We start from the raw sequence: 17,887 nt of genomic DNA, 5'->3' as shown, positions 1-17,887 counted from the left end.
CAATGATTTTTGATGTTATTTTGGCGATTTGATCGCTCGAGTAAGTTCGTAGGATGTTATTGAGTTAGTGTGTGTGATTGGTTAGGAACCCCGAGGGCTCGGGAGTGAATTGGAGGTGGTTCGGGGTGTTTTTACACTTAGGAAAGGATCAGATTTTGCTGCATTTTTACACAGGCATTTTGTTCTTCGCGAACGCGGCCCCAGGCTTGCGTTCGCAGTGCCTTGGTATTCCCCTCTTATGCGTTCGCGTCCTACTTCACGCGATCGCGTAGTTCTAATTTCCCCTCCTTCGCATTCGCATCATCATTATCGCGAACGCGTAGCTTTACCAGCTTCATCAACGCGTTCGCGTGGCCCCTCACGCATTCGCGTATAACAGTCCCTGGACCCCCCCAACATTTTCTTCTATGCGTTCGCATTCTATTTCACGCGTTCGCGATGAAGTGTCCAGTTTACCCTTCGCGAACGCGGCCCCTTTCCCGCGAACGCAAAGGGCAATTTTGCCCAGCGAATTCTTAAGTTAAAAACATAACAGTAGCTCGGGATTTTAATAAAAATACACGAACTCCTTTCTTCTCCAAGCACTAAGGCGTCCATTGAAGCTCCCTTTCATCAAAACATCTTGGGTAAACATTGTTCAACTTGTTTTCTTCAATTTCCTCTATTAATTACTAAATTCCTAGCCCTAAATCATGGAATCAAAGTAGAAATTAGGGATTTTGGGTAGAGTTAGGGTTTTGAGCATTTTGGGTGATTCAACCTCAATTTGGGGTCGAATCTTAAAACAAATTATATATTTGAACTCGTGGGGTTATGGGTGATTGGGTTTTGGTCCGAGCCTCGTGTTTGGACCATGGGACCGGTGTCGAATTTTGGTATTTTTGGGAGAATGCTAGGGACTTCATTTCTAGGCTATGGAATTTTTGTTTTTGAGTCTTTATTGATATTATTGAATTGATTATGCCTAGATATCGTTGTTTCGGAGTCGGATTGTAGAGGAAAGGCGGTATTGGAGAGTTGATTGCTATTCTTGGACCGAGGTAAGTGTTTGGTCTAACCCTAGCTTGAGGGAATAGGAGTAGAGTCTTATTTGTTAATTGCTATTTGTCGAGTACGGTGTATAGGTATGGTGACGAGTATCTATACACTGGTGTCGAGCATGACCGTGAGTCCTAATTTGCTAAATTGTCGAATTGGTAATTGTTATTTATGAGGAATTGGTTGGAAATCTTTAACATTGAGCCAGTAATTGTTGAGACTAAGTGTGGATTTAATTGTGTTAAGTAGATATTGATTGAGTTTTGTTATAGCTAGATCCCCCTTGCCGGGATAGTTTATTATATTATCTTGTTCCCTTGCCGGGTATGCTTATTATAACATCTTTCTCCCGTGCCGGGTATTATATTGTGTATTGTGCTGAAGAATGGGATCGTGTGGCACGCCGACCGCGAGATATTATGAAATGGGATCGTGTGTCACGCCGACCACGTGATATTATGAAATGGGAGCGAGTGGTACGCCTACCACATGATATTATGAAATGGGAGCGAGTGGTACGCCTACCACGTGATAATATGAAAAGTGGGAGCGAGTGGTACGCCTACCACGTGATATTATGAAATGGGATCGAGTGGTACGCCTACCACGTGATATGAGGAAATGGGATCGTGTTGCACGCCTGCAACGAGAGGAAATTGAAATAAGTGAAAGTGGTCTGTTTTCCCTTATTCTGTGTTAGAAGCGATCAGATGTAGTTTCTTTTGTTATCCCTGATATTCTGTTTTATCTGCTACCCATAAGCATGTTCCCTCCCCCAGCTTTAATTGTTTACTTTCCGCTATTACTTTGTTGTACTTGTATATATATATCTGCACAGGTTTAACTGGTAGTCTGGTCTAGCCTCGTCACTACTTCGCCGGGGTTAGGCTAGGCACTTACCAGCACATGGGGTCGGTTGTGCTGATGCTACACTCTGTGCATCTTTTTGCACAGATCCAGGTGTTGGAGCATCGTTTGAGTAGCAGTAGCATTCTGGGAGCGAGCTTTCAGTCCAGGGACATTCGAGGTAGCCTTGCTGACGTCCGCAGGCCCGGAGTCCCTTCTATCTTATCCAGTTTGTTATCATTTGTACCGAAGCAGACAGTGTTATGTTTCATTCAAACCTTGTATTTAGTATTCTCTAGACGTTCGTGAGTATTGTGACACCAGTCTTGGGTAGAGGATTTTGTTAGACTTCCGCATTTCCTTCAGTTAATTATATTTGAGACTTCCGCTTTATCATATTATGCTTTGTTTTCATTAAATGGACGATAATTGCTAAAAGAAGTAAATTAAGTTGGCTTGCCTAGCTCCTATTAGTAGGCGCCATCACGACTCCCGAGGGTGGGACATCCCGATCGTGACAAAAATAAAAAACGAGGTGAGATCCAATATCAATTCATGCCCCAAATATAAGGAACAATAAAACAAATTAGGGACGAATTGAGAATTTTAAACATGTTGGTATGAGTAACATACTAACATCTGATATACTTATGGCAGTATTATCCGTTTTGATCCCATAAATTCATGGGCTACAATATTTTGGATCGAAAACATGAGTATCATGTAAATTTGTACTCTATCTTAATTATATAGCATTATACTGTTTCATTAATTTTTACGTGAGATTTGTGTAAGGTATTATATGCAAACTTCTTTTATAATTTGTCATCCTAGAAGCCCGTCAATCCTTCTGCTGACCGACGTGCTTGCTGTCATGGACATCACATGCATTCCTTAGTAGGGACCCATCGTCTTCGCTGACGCTGAAATTTACCCCATCATCATACTGTTGGATAGGGGTGTACATAGGCCGGGTTGGTTCGGATTTTGCAATTACCAAACCAAACCAGTGGTGTCGGGTTATTAAATCTATGGACCAGACCAAACCAATAAAACTCGGGTTTTTCGATCTCGATTTTTCTCGGGTTTTCGGGTTATTCGTGTTTTTTCGGGCTTTTTTCTTGTATAATCTTCGTAGCACAAAATATATAACTTGTGCTCAAAAAATTTCTTTAATCCTAGTAAGATACAACTATATAAGGTATTTTTCAAGAAAATAATACAAAATATGAGATGTGTCGTGTCATTATCCTAAAATATTCAACAATAAAAATAATAAAATTATGTAATATAAATATTGCTAATTAAAAAGCCATAATAAAAATAAACATAATCTAAAAGTACTAAGTCATGCTAAAATAAGTAGACTAATAAGGGAGTATTAAATTATATGACTAAACGCTAAAGAAAAAATAAAAATAGGTTATGCATTTTTATCTAAATTATTGCAAAACAAAAAATAGATATTCAATACATTGCCTTTCGCAGTATTGAATTGAATGTCTTTTGTTAGTATTAGTATTGATTTGATTTTGGTTTGGGCTTTTGTTAGCATTATTTAAGTTACTAATATTAATGGTTATAAAACTTATTAGAACATTCAAAAGTTCTAAGTCCAATCTTGAAATAATACCTTAAAAGATAAAATTATGAGAAAGTTTAAGAAATATTTATAAATTACATCAAAATAATATATTTATATATTAAATATATCTAAAATTTCTATATATTTAGTGTCGGGTTGGTTTGGTTTCGGTTTGACCTACTTTGGTTAAAACTAAACCAAACCAACTATGTGTTGATACCCAATTTTTTCCTATGTATTTATATATACTCAAAATATTCTCAAAATAGTATGTACATGCATATATAAGCATGCCCAAGAGTTTTGGTATTTTTTCCTTATTTTTTAAAGATCTTAAAATCAATTTGTTGTCTATTTTAATAGTACAAAATTCAATAATTATTCCCAAACTAGCATTTTTGGTGAATAATTTATTTCATTCTCATATATACACTAAGATATAATTAAAGTAATTTTTGCGTATTTTTATACATTTGTTTGGTATTTTTTTAAGCTAAATTGCATACAATTGCAATTATGGCCTATTTTACAATTAACAGCATTTCATAATCATAGAATCACTTTTAGTATTTTTACATTAATATTTATATGTTATTAATTAGTTCAGTACCTGTAATTTATTTTTAAATCATTTCTTACTATTTTTATAAAATAATAAAAGGGGAAAATTGGCTATTTAACAAACATCCCTTATTATTTCAATTATAGCCAATTTAGCCCCATCCCCATCAGATTTTTAATTAAACCCAAATGGCCCAATAACCCGTTTAAACCAGCCCGACCCAAGCCCCCTTGATCTGAACCGTTGATCTTTGAGATCAACGGCCTCAATTCGCCCTTCCTTAATTAAACCTAATGACTAACCCTAATTCCCTCATTTTCATTTCAGTAGCCGCCCCTGAACACCCTTCCCCTCTCAAACTCTCTCGAGTGTTCTTGAAACCCTAATCACCTTCCCCCCATTTTCGACCTCTAACTCACCAGAACCCATGGCCTCTCAGGCCATGGATGATCTATGCTCACCTCCTATCGCTCCTATGTGCTTGGTACTCGAAGGTTCGAGGCTAGACCTCAAAGGTCTCCACCCAGACCTCCCCTATCCGGACTCGCTGGCCCATCTTAGCCTCCTGAGCTTGTTTCCAGTCTCATCCGACTTAGATCGGACGTTTTCGAAGCCTTTCTCATTCTAGGGTTCATTTGAAAACCCTAACTATCGAGGTTCTTCTCCGGTTATCTCCAGATCTGTGTGTATTCATGCTTTATCTTGAGTTTTCAAGTGGTTTCCCCAATTTTTCTTTTTAAAATCTTACTTTCAAAGTCGCCTCTTTTCTGGTTTAGGGCTTTCCGAAAATGCTTCAGTGTTTTCCGACTTTTCTTCTTCCTTTCTTGTGTGTGTTTTATATTCTTATGTGTTTTCATATATACATGTTCTTTGACCATGTTTTCTGTATTTTGTTCTTCTCTCTACTATGTTTTCACATGCTATGTTTATATGCCATGTTTCTATGCTATGTCTCACATGCTATGTTCTGGTACTTGCCTTCCACTATGACTTGATATGATTCGTCTACGGCATTTTTCAACCATGTTCATTAAGTGTTCCTACTATGCCTGCTTAAGCGTATTTGCCTCTACTGTCTCTTCTACTCTCATTGTGTTTCAAATTAATTCCCTTACTCTATTTTACATTAAACTTTCTACTGTATCTGCTTGTTTCTCTTCTTTGCATTTGGTTCAAGTTGAAAACCCTAGGATTTGGGGCTTTTTGACGAGTCTGGTCTTGTATGTTTGGACTAGGGTTCCATTCGAGCCCTGGACTCTCTCAAATTCAGTTTGGATCCATATAATAAGTTTGAATCCTTTTGTGTATGAGTTCTTCTGATTAGCATGACAACCCCTTTTATATGTGTTAAAATCTTTCTTCAAAAGGTTTTCCAATTTGTGTTCGAATCAGAATCCTTTTTTTGGGGGGTTAATTGATTGCTACTGATTCTTCTTAAGTGAAGCCTCCCTTCACCTTTTCTGACTTGGTTCATTCACATAAAATTTTCGACCCTTGATTGCTTGGCTGTCAACTGATTTCCTTTCCTTAATTTGCATGACCGTGTACTGTCAAAAGCCTTTCCTTAAATAATTATTATGTATTTACCCTTCTTGCATTACTTTGAAAAGTATTTAATTAACTCCTTTCCTTATTTATCTTGCCCGTTTGAAATCAGAATCCCTTAATTAAAGGGAAACCTTGTGTGATTGTTTTTCAAACTATTTTCTTACCTATTTCTGCTTCTCTTCTGCATTATAAATACATGACACAATTTTTTAAACACACACACGATTTTTAATCATCACAACTCTCTTCTAAAAGCATACACTCTTGCTTCTTGATTGCAACTTGGCTTCCCTAAGTCTACTGCTTCTCCCTACTTGCTTGTTTCTGAAAACTGGTATGCCCTTTCATTTAAACTTTTGCCCCATCCCTATATGTTTATTCTATAGTTTCATTCTTCTGTGTGGTTTGCTGTTCATGCTTCGTAGCTTATGCTGAGTATTTTTCTTTCTTTGCTTCTGCTTTCATATGAATCCCTACCCCTAACCCCCTTTATGTGTTGAGTTGAAACCTTGGCCTGACAGTATCCCAATTACTGCCCAGGCCATGGTTTGACCTTTAATAGGTCTTGGACTCTCCAATGTTTGGCTAGTGGGCTGGTCAGGGGTGTGCCAGCATTTTATGTTGCTGGGCATGGCCACCAGCCTGCCTTGGCATCCCTTATATCCCTATATTGCACTTACACTTGTTCCTAGACTCTACGTTCTGCCCTCCTCAAATGAGCCTTGCCTTGGGACCTTGAGCTCCCTCTGAACTTGGACATTGGAGGGCTGGCCCTTCCACACTGTATTTTAACTCAGTTCTGTAATGATATCTGGGTGTGAGCATTGCCTGGAGTTCTTGAAACTCCTTAGAACTTTGACACATCCCGGATAAGAGAAAGGCTTTGGAACCTGATCCTGGCTGTTGGCTCATATCATATTGTTAGACCTTGGGTTTGAATTAGGCTCCTTGGATGCAGCTTAAGAGTTTTGATTGTAATTTTATTTCCCGATTTCGATTCATCTTGGTCTGTAATAAAATTTTGTAATAACCTTTGGGGCGATTAGTGAAAAGGGAAGGGTAACCATGCATGCAAAGGGGTAGATATCATGCTCATAGGGAATTACCACACTTCTGCACTCATGTATCTTGCCTACAGCTTTGCACATATGCATATCACATGTAGATACCATGTCTATAGGTTTATGCATCCACATAGATATCATGTCTATAAGGTTTCCGCACTTCTATCATGTCCATAGGGTTTCTGCACTTCTGCACATATAGATACCATGCCTATAGGTTTATGCATCCATATAGATACCATGTCTATAGGAATTTTGCATCTCCATATGGATACCACGCCTATAAGTAACCAGAAATCCAGACTCTACGCATGCATTGATCACTAGGCAAACCTATTTATAGGATTAAAAACTAACAGTATTCAGATACCATGACTATAGGATTTCTGCGCTCTTGCTACGCCCTTAAAAAGTGTTTAAATTCGCGCTTAATACCTTAACGGGGTGGGAAGGGTAGACATGGAGATGATGATCACACGATAACACTACGCTTACGATTGATTACCGGTGTTGTATGGATGATCCATGTGATTTATAAACCTAGGACCCCTTTCCTTATACAACTTTGTTTAATATCAATAAAATCTTGTCTTTTCAACTACTCAAAACTCCTCATTAATTTTACTGCATTATTCCTTTTCTTCAAAATTTTTCTTCTTTCTTTATTCAATGTATTGATTAATTTTCTGCATTTAGTCCCCCCTTTAAACAAATTGTAGATCATCTATACCTTGATCCCACATACTTGTCACGTATCTATTTGCAACCCTTATGTGTAAAATCATTTGTGTATCTATTTGCATTAAAGTCACAACATAGCATTGCCGGGAACCATACTAGTGGATCTTGAGGGGAGCCTAACACCTTCCCTTTGAGATAATTTCAAGCCCTTACCCGAACTCTGGTTTTCCAACTCAAAAACCCTTAGTGTCCTAATACACTTAATCATTAGGTGGCGACTCTTCAAATCAAAAAACTCAATTCCTAAACGGGAATAGAGTTGTCTTCCCAAATGTCGTCAACCCGATTTCGCGAGAAAAAGGGGGCGTCGACAGCATGGCGACTCTGCTGGGGATCTTTAGGCTTTTACCACTTTATGTTATATGTGACTTTATTGTTTTCTTTATTGCTTTGTTTAATACATTTATTCGAAACTGACTTGTCTTATTGTCTCCTTTTTCTTTAACGCTTTCATTTACTGCTATCTTTCAATACCGTTATAATTTTCGAGCAATTATTGTAACCATTATGAACGTGAAAATACGTGACAATCTATTTCATTTTTTGTAATTGCATCTTCAACATCATATTCCACTCGTGCCAAACAAATACCATAGCAATGCTTGATGAGTGATTGCGCTCTTCCAATATTATTACCCCCTAAATTTGGCAAAGGCATATTTGCGGTAAAACTAGTCGATCAGCGGTGCAATCGACGGTTCTGTGCCTTTCCCTCTTGAGTTTTCCGCTCAAGGGTACCGGTCTAGAACCCCATAGAAACCTTATCCTGTTTAAATGTTCATGCATCACTGTCAAACCTAGTCGAGTCAGTTATGTTGTCCACATAATGACTCTTTAAGATGGCCTTATCCAAAGTCCACTGGGTTCCCTTGGGACCCAAACGGACAACACCATACTATGTGCATTTATTTGGAGAAATAAATGTTGTTTATGCCAATTATTGATTTAAATAGTCGAGTGCGGCGGGGTAAGGGACTAACGCTTTGTTTTGCAGAAAATGAGGCACGAAGTCCCCAGATTCGGCATGGCAACCAATATTAACCCGAGGTTGCTAAGATGGTGGGAGGACCTTCGTTCCAGTGACCGGACTCTCTGGAAGGGAAATTCATCCGTAGGATCGAGAATTGCCAAAACACCGAGGGAAACGAAGGAGGACATTTGGCTAGGGCTTATCTGCTGCTAGGATTACGTGAGCTGGTGACGTTGTTCGATGGAGCCAAAGATGCCGAGTCTGGGGAAGGTCCTTCTGGGACCAAATAGTTAGAAGTTTCTTTTCTTTGAAATGTAATAAGGCCAATGGCCATTAATGACATTTTTACATTACGCAATTTTAGTGTCGTTTTGGGATTCGTCTTGTTTTTATCAATAAAATGAGGCATTTAGCATTATAAGTTCTCCAAATCAACATGTCGCTAGGCCTACCTCGGGCACAACGAGGCACCCAATTTAGGACACGATTTATATTTTTATACTATGTGTTTAAATACCGCAATATTTTTTCTCAGAATCCGTACTGACTTGCTACCCTTTTTTGTTTTTACTTTTATTTTATTCCCCTCCCTAAAAGGTTAGTTCGTGCATTCTGGCATCGTCATTCTACTCCACAAGATCTAAGGGCCCTCCACCTCCTCCTCCTCCAAGTCATATCAAAAGCAAGAACAAAGCAAAGATGGAGAACGTGAACAACATCAGAAAGGACGACTCAGCCGAAAGGGTAGAGGTTCCTCAGGGTGTTCAGGTATCTAAAGAAAGTGCCGCTCAGCTCGAACAAAAGTTACTGAAATTTCAAGAAGAACTAGACCAAGTTCGGAACTTGGCAAGTCTGCCATTCTCCCTCACTACTCCAGAAATCAACTTTCCCAATACTCAACACCCCATACCTCCACAGAACATCCCAAAGCCACAGAAACAGCCCGCTACTCATTGCAACACACATCTCAACAACACTCCACTCTACATCCCTGAACCATCAAATGATCATCCCCGCCACACTCCCATATATGTGGAAACCATGCCACAATACACTCAACCCATTACAAACACACCAGAATCTGATGACAAAGATTCTCTCATCAAGAACCTGGCTGCTGAGCTCAAGAAATTAACTAGTCGAGTACAGGGCGTTAAAGGAAACAAAGGCATTGAAGGGCTAAATTATGAGGATCTTTGCATCCAGCCGGACGTTGAACTTCCTGAGGGGTACAAACCTCCTAAGTTCGAAATGTTTGACGGCTTGGGGGATCCTAGAGTCCATCTGAGGACATATTGTGATAAACTGGTCGGTGTAGGAAGAGACGAGAAGATTCGCATGAAACTCTTCATGAGAAGTTTGAAAGGCGATACGCTATCTTGGTACATTAGCCAAGATCCCAAGAAGTGGACGAGCTGGGTTGGAATGGCGTCCGATTTCATGGACAGGTTCAGGTTCAATACAGAAAATGCACCAGATATTTTCTACATCCAGAATCTGAAAAAGAAATCCACTGAGACATTCCGCGAGTATGCTACTCGATGGAGATCCGAGGCTGCTAAGGTCAGGCCGGCCTTAGAGGAAGAACAGATGAACCGATTTTTCGTCATAGCTCAAGATCCGCAGTACTATGAGAGGTTAATGTTGATAGAGGTCCAGAAATTCTCCGATATTATCAAGCTAGGAGAAAGGATTGAGGAGGGCATTAAGAGCGGAATGGTCACTAATTTTGAAGCACTGCAGGCTACCAACAAAGCCCTACAATCTGGTGGCGCGTCCAAGAAAAAGGACGTGAGTGTCGTGATGGTTGCACAGCGAACCAAGTCACCAATAAAATACCAAGCCTACCCGGTACCCCCTCTCACATACCAGCCTATTCAAGCACCTCCGCGTTCTTACCAAATTCCATCACCCGCTTACCAATCATCTCCCTCTCCCACATATCAACCCACCTCAACAAGATATTCCCAACCTGCACCCGTCTACCAAGCCTATAATGCCCACTACCAATCACCTCCCGCTCGCCAAAACTTCCCCAGGCCACGCCCTAACTTTGACCGCAAACCTCCTAGGCAATACACCGCCATCCCCGAGCCAATCGACCAGCTATATGAAAGGCTCAAAGCTGCTGGGTACGTCACCCCAATCCCTGCCATAACTCCAGATAATCCTTCCCAGTGGGTCAATCCAAATAAAACCTGTGCATACCATTCCGGCATGAAAGGGCATACCATTGATGAGTGCCGATCTCTGAAAGACAAAATCCAAGCTCTAATTGACAACAAAATCATCGTGGCCAAGGAACCTGCTCCTAACATTCACAACAATCCCTTGCCTGATCATAAGGGTGGTGGTGTGCATATGATCGAAGTAGAAGATGATTGGGACCCCAAGGGGTCAATTGGATTAATTGCCGAAGGTGACGAGCCCAAGAAACCAGCCGTCACACTGAATCCAATTGTGGTCCAGATCTAGCCCTCCGGGAATGCTGAGGTAAACATGTTCGTGCCTCTCGAGCTTGAAACACCGTCATCCAAAAGGACTACAGAGCCAATTGAGGTGGAGTTTGGGTCTCCGAAAGTACCATTCGAAGTTGTTGTATTGCCACCCAAAACGAGAGTGCCCATTCTGTAGCGATGTCAGCCGTAACGCCGTTCTAATGCCATCCTTGGGATTACACCGCCGAGGCAAGAAGGAAGGGAAAGACTAGGTCCGGAGAAGCAATTGCAGCACAGGGTATGACCAGGACCGGCAGGGTTTATACTCCGGAACATTTGGTTGAATCAAGTAAGCAGGCCTCTGGACGGCCTATTGAAAGTGGGCCCGATGATCTCTGGCGGAAGATACAGGCAAAAGAATACTCAGTTGTCGACCAATTAAACAAAACACCAGCGCAGATCTCCATTCTAGCTCTACTGCAGAGCTCCGAGACACGCAAGAACGCTCTGATGAAGATACTAAGCGAGGCATACGTACCCAGCAATATAACTGGAGGAGAAATGGCAAACATGGTCGGGCAGGTATTGGAGAGTCATAAGATCACTTTCCACGAGGATGAGTTGCCCCCTGAAGGTTTAGGCCACAACAAAGCGTTGCACATCACGGTGCAACGCGAGGACTATTTCATTACCAGGACTTTGATTGACGGAGGGTCCAGCCTCAACATTTGTCCATTGGTGACCCTCAGAACATTGGGGAAAAGTCTGCATGAAATCAAGGATGGGGCTATCAACGTCAAAGCTTTTGATGGTTCCCAAAGGTCCACTATTGGGGAGATTAGTTTATGTCTGCAAATGGGGCCAACTTGGTTCGATGTTGATTTTCAAGTAATAGACATCCCAGCATCCTATAACTTGCTACTGGGACGACCTTGGATCCACGCCGCTGGAGCAGTAGCATCAACCCTGCACCAGGCAGTAAAGTTCGAGTGGAATCACCAAGAAGTGATTATTCATGGTGACGGGAGTAACCCCATATACAGTCGTCAAACCATCCCAGCGATTGAAGGAAGAAGGAAACTAGGAGGAGAAACCTACCACCAGATCGAGCGAGTCAACGCCGTGGACAAAGATAAGTGGTGGGATAACAAGATAGAGAGTATACTAAACTGGAGCAGGTATGAACCTAGCAAGGGGCTCGACGAGAACCTCCAGGGAATAACCAAGCCTATCAAACTGAAGAAGCATGGCACCACTTTCGGGTTAGGGTATGGATACTATTGGCAAGAGTTCAGGAACTGGTTGCCACCCTAGCGCGGCCCGTACTATCCGCTGGAGCACCCGATACCCCGCCTGGAACAAACTTTCCAGCCAGCCGACATCATGTATGGGTCAGAGTAAGATGAAACATTGGCAGTAATGAAGAACCTATTTTTGGAAGACGACGATATGGAATGTCACGTCATTCTCGAGGAGGAAGGGAGGAAGGCCCTTCCATACAGGCGGTGAACCGAGGAGGGCGCCTCAACAATTGGTCCGTTAGAATCACTAAGGCCCGGAGGGCTTTGGGGTAGCAAGGCTGAACAAAGCATTATGCATTGTCTTTTACTTTTTCATTATTTGATTTCCTTTCAGTATTATCTCTAAATTTTGAAAAGAGCTCCGATGTTCAAAACAATTTTGACGTTTTATCAAAGCATTTCAGTTTCTTATATAAATCTCGCTCTTATTATTTCTTTTCTCTGCCATTTACTTTACTTTACACAACATTACTATTACTTGTCTTGATGAACCGACGAATGTGACATGCGACGAGGTAACACGACAAACGGACATAGACTCAGAAGAAGATGAAATACCAGAAGAGGTCGTTAGAGAGGTTGAGGACTTTGAGAATAGACCTAAGTCTAACCTGGATGAGACTGAGGTCGTCAACTTGGGGGATACAAAGAATGTCAAGGAAGCGCGCATCAATGTTCACCTGTCACCGTCAGAAAAGGAGGAGTACATGGAGTTCTTAAAAGAATATGAGGACATATTTTCCTGGTCATATGACGATATGACCGGTCTCTGTACATCCATTGTAGCTCACAAACTGCCAACAGATCCGACATATCCGCCTAGCAAAAGCTCAGAAAGTTCAAGCCAGACATGAGTTTGAAAATCAAGGAAGAAGTTACCAAACAAGTCAAAGCCAAGGTCCTCAGGATAGTGGAGTACCCGACATGGTTAGCCAATGTTGTGCCAGTGCCAAAGAAGGATGGGAAGGTCAGAATCTGTGTCGACTACCGGGACCTCAATCGGGCCAGTCCAAAAGACGACTTCCCCTTGCCGAACATACACATTCTGATTGACAACTGCGCCAAGCACGAGCTGCAGTCATTTGTCGATTGTTTTGCTGGATATCATCAGATATGGATGGACGAAGAAGACATGGAGAAAACAGCTTTCATTACGCCGTGGGGGATGTATTATTATAAGATGATGCCGTTCGGATTAAAGAATGCTTGGGCCACCTACATGAGGGCCATGACTACTATTCCATAACAAGATACACAAAGAGATCGAGGTTTACGTAGATGATGTCATCATCAAATCCAGGAAAGCCATTGACCATGTGGGAGATTTAAGAAAGTTCTTCAACAGATTAAGAAGGTATAACCTGAAACTGATTCCCGCTAAATGTGCATTCGGGGTTCATGCCGGAAAACTGCTTGGGTTCATCGTAAGTCGACGAGGAATAGAACTAGATCCGTCAAAGGTCAAGGCCATCCAAGAATTGCCACCGCCAAAGATCAAGAAGGAGGTTATGAGTTTCTTGGGGAGACTCAACTACATCAGCCGGTTCATAGACCAGTCCACTGACATTTGTGAACCAATCTTTAAGATGTTGAAGAAATACACCGCCACTAAATGGACCGATGATTGTCAAAAGGCCTTCAACAGAATCAAGGAATACCTGTCAACGCCGCCAGTCCTGGTCCCGCCCGAACCGGGTAGACCACTATTACTCTACCTTGCAGTGCTGGATGGAGCATTCGGTTGTGTTTTAGGACAACATGATGAAACGAGAAAAAAAGAGCAAGCCATCTACTATATCAGCAAGAAGTTTACCCCGTACGAGGCCCGGTATTCCCTACTAGAACGCATGTGTTGTGCTCTGACTTGGGTAGCTCAGAAGTTGAGGCATTATTTCTGTGCCTACACCACCTATCTCATATCAAGGATGGATCCGCTAAAGTACATCTTTCAGAAGCTCATGCCCATGGGCAAACTGGCCAAATGGCAAATATTGCTGAGTGAGTTTAATATTGTCTACGTGACTCAGAAAGCGATCAAAGGACAAGCATTGGCCGATCATCTTGCCGAAAACCCCGTGGGAGGAGAATACGAGCCTCTAAAGACGTATTTTCCCGATGTGGAAGTTTCTTTCATAGGAGAAGACATTGCAGAATCCTATGATGGCTGGAGAAGGTTTTTTGACGGAGCAGCAAACTTTAAAGGCGTTGGCATAGGAGCAGTCCTAGTATCAGAAACAGGCCAACATTATCCGGTGTCCGCCAAACTCAGGTTCCCATACACCAACAACATGGCCGAGTACGAAGCTTGCATCTTAGGGCTTAAACTAGCCATTGACATGAGCGTTCAGGAGTTACTAGTGATTGGGGACTCAGATTTGCTCATACATCTGGTCCGAGAAGAATGGGCAACCAAGAACTCCAAAATACTACCATACTTGCATCATGTACAAGAGTTGAGGAAGAGGTTTACAAAGACGGAATTCCGACATGTCCCCAGAATCCAGAATGAGTTCGCCGATGCATTGGCCACTCTATCATCCATGATTCAGCATCCAGATAAGAACTTCATTGATCCTATCCCAGTAAAAATCCAAGATCAACCTGCCTATTGTGCTCATGTCGAGGAAGAGGCAGACGGAAAGCCATGGTTCCATGACATTAAGAAATATTTGTCAACAGGAGAGTACCCAGAACTTGAAAAGACTACTCAAAAGCGCTCACTGCGGAGATTGTCCAATCACTTGTTTCACAGCGGAGGAATCCTGAATAGGAGGACTCCCGATTTGGGATTACTAAGGTATGTCGAGGCAAGGGAAGCATCGAGGTTGTTGGAGGAGGTTCACGCAGGGACTTGTGGCCCGCACATGAATGGTTTCATCTTAGCAAAGAAAATACTCCGAGCTGGTTACTTCTGGATGACCATGGAGACAGACTGCATCGAGTATGTCCGAAAGTGCCACCGCTGTCAGATACATGCAGATATGATAAAGGTGCCTCCTAACGAGCTCAATGCAACTAGCTCACCATGGCCGTTCGCCGCTTGGGGGATGGATGTCATTGGACCTATCGAGCCTGCCGCATCAAACGGGCACATGTTCATACTAGTGGCGATCAATTATTTCACCAAATGGGTTGAAGCAGCATCATATATGGCGGTAACCAAGAAGGTTGTGACAGACTTCGTTCGCGACCGTATCATTTGCCGGTTCGGCGTCCCAGAGTCAATTATCACTGACAATGGTTCCAATCTCAACAGTGATCTGATGAAAGCAATGTGTGAAACATTCAAGATCAAGCACAAGAATTCTACAGCCTACAGGCCTCAGATGAATGGAAATGTAGAAGCGGCCAATAAGAACATCAAGAAGATACCGAGGAAAATAATAGAGAAACACAAGCAATGGCATGAGAAGTTATCATTCGCTCTACTGGGATACCGTACCACAGTCCGCACATCGACTGGGGCGACACCCTATATGTTGGTTTACGGTACCGAGGCAGTCATCCCAGCCGAGGTAGAGATTCCCTCCCTGAGAATTATGCAGGAAGCAGAACTTGAAGATGCAGAATGGGTAAAAAGTCGCTACGAGCAATTAGCCCTTATAGACGAAAAAAGACTGAATGCAGTTTGCCATGGTCAGCTTTATTAGAATAGAATGACCAGAGCTTTCAACAAAAGAGTCAGGCCGAGATAGTTCGCGCCAGGGCAGTTAGTACTGAAGAAGATTTTTCCGCACCAAGACGAAGCCAAAGGAAAATTTTCTCCCAACTAGCAAGGTCCGTACATGGTTCACCGGGTTCTAACTGGAGGAGCCCTCATACTTGTAGAGATGGACGGAGAAGTCTGGCCGAAGCCGATCAATTCAGATGCAGTGAAACGATACTATGTGTAACTACTATTGATTCCTTTATGATGTAATTTGAACTACGCCTGACCTGATTCCCGTTTAAGAGGGGATACGTAGGCAGCCCTATGGGTTCGGTCACAATTCAATAAAATTTCCATTTTCCCCCGATATTGGAAACTAGGGTAGAATTTTGAGGAGGACCCTCAAATTCCGAAGTTGACTTTCACCATCCACCGCGCGCAGCCGTCAGAGGCACCGGCCCAGTAAACTGGGGGAGAATTTTGAGGAGGACCCTAAAAATTCTGGAGCAAAAGAGGTTGCAATATCTTGAACTGTGTCGCAGTCGTCGGTTCATCTAAAATCGTTTTATCCATTATGTATTTACATCATCTTTTATTATTTTGCTAAATCATGCATGAATACTATCAGAACAGCTTTGTCAGCAACGCTACCCCAATGAAAGCAAGAGCCGAGTAGGACGAGCACAGTCCGCGGGAAGACGAACTAACCTTCCCCCTTGACAAAACTCATAATCTTTCTTTGAATGCAGGTACCCGAGACATAGAATCATCGGATACGGTTACAAACTCATACTTTTCAGGAATACAACTCCCAGAATCATTACCTATTTTCAAGTGCTACACGCACGCAACATCCCCAACAGCCACAGTGATAATCAACTAGCAGCTATCGTCTCTCAGCTAAGAAATTTTGTCACTCTTCACCTCTATTTTCGCACACTACATAAGGCTACCTTTCTGCCTTCCGAGACTAAGCACTGTCTCCATCCTGCATCTCCTTGCATTGCATAAGGCTACCTTTCTGCCTACCGAGACTAAGCACTGTCTCCATCCTGCATTTCCTTGCATTGCATAAGCCTACCTTTCTGCCTTCCGAGACTAAGCACTGTCTCCATCTGCATTTTTCTCTGCATTGCATAAGGCTACCTTTATGCCTTCCGAGACTAAGCACTGTCTTCATCTGCATTTTTGCATTGCATAAGGCTACCTTTCTACCTTCCGAGACTAAGCACTGTCTCCATCTGCATTTTCTCTGCATTGCATAAGTCTACCTTTCTGCCTTCCGAGACTAAGCACTGTCTCCATCCTGCATCTCTTTGCATTGCATAAAGCTACCTTTCTGCCTTCCGAGACTAAGCACTGTCTCCATCCTGCATCTCCTTGCATTGCATAAGGCTACCTTTCTGCCTTCCGAGACTAAGCACTGTCTCCATCATGGGCGAAGCTACATGTTAAATTACACTGCGTATATAGGTAAAATATTAGATTTTAGAGATATATAACATATATTGAACATTCTTTCTCGGCGATTTTTTTTCACTTTTTCAAGTTTGAACACCCTTGAGTAAATTTCTGGCTTCGCCACTGGTCTCTATCTTGCAGCTCCTTGCATTGCATAAGGCTACCTTTCTGCCTTCCGAGACTAAGCACTGTCTCCATCCTGCATTCCCTTGCATTGCACAAGGCTACCTTTCTGCCTTCCGAGGTTAAGTACTACCTCCATCCTGCATGGCTGAAATATCGCCACCTCTCATTTGCATCGGCTGAAAGATCGCCAACCCTATTTAAATCTTTACATCGGCTGAAATACCGCCATTTATGCTTTTCATCGGTTGAAATATCGCCAACTGCATTTAAATCTCTATATCGGCTGAAAGATCGCCAGCTTTATTTAAATTTCTGTCGGCTGAAATATCGCCATTTACATTTCTTCTTCACATCGACTGAAATATCGCCAAATCCTGCATTTCATGGGCTGAAATATCGCCAAATTATCCAAAGGCGTCATTGTTCGGAGGCACCATTTTCATAGCCCGAGAACGCCATGCCATGGCCCGAGGACCCCGCTTTATATTCTGCACACCATTATTCAAAGGCATCATGGTTTGGAGGCACCATCATCATAGCCCAAGAACATCATTTCAT

Source organism: Nicotiana attenuata, chromosome 5 (assembly GCF_001879085.1).
Source record: "Nicotiana attenuata strain UT chromosome 5, NIATTr2, whole genome shotgun sequence".
Lineage (NCBI taxonomy): Eukaryota > Viridiplantae > Streptophyta > Magnoliopsida > Solanales > Solanaceae > Nicotiana > Nicotiana attenuata.
Note: the sequence above shows the minus strand (reverse complement) of the source record.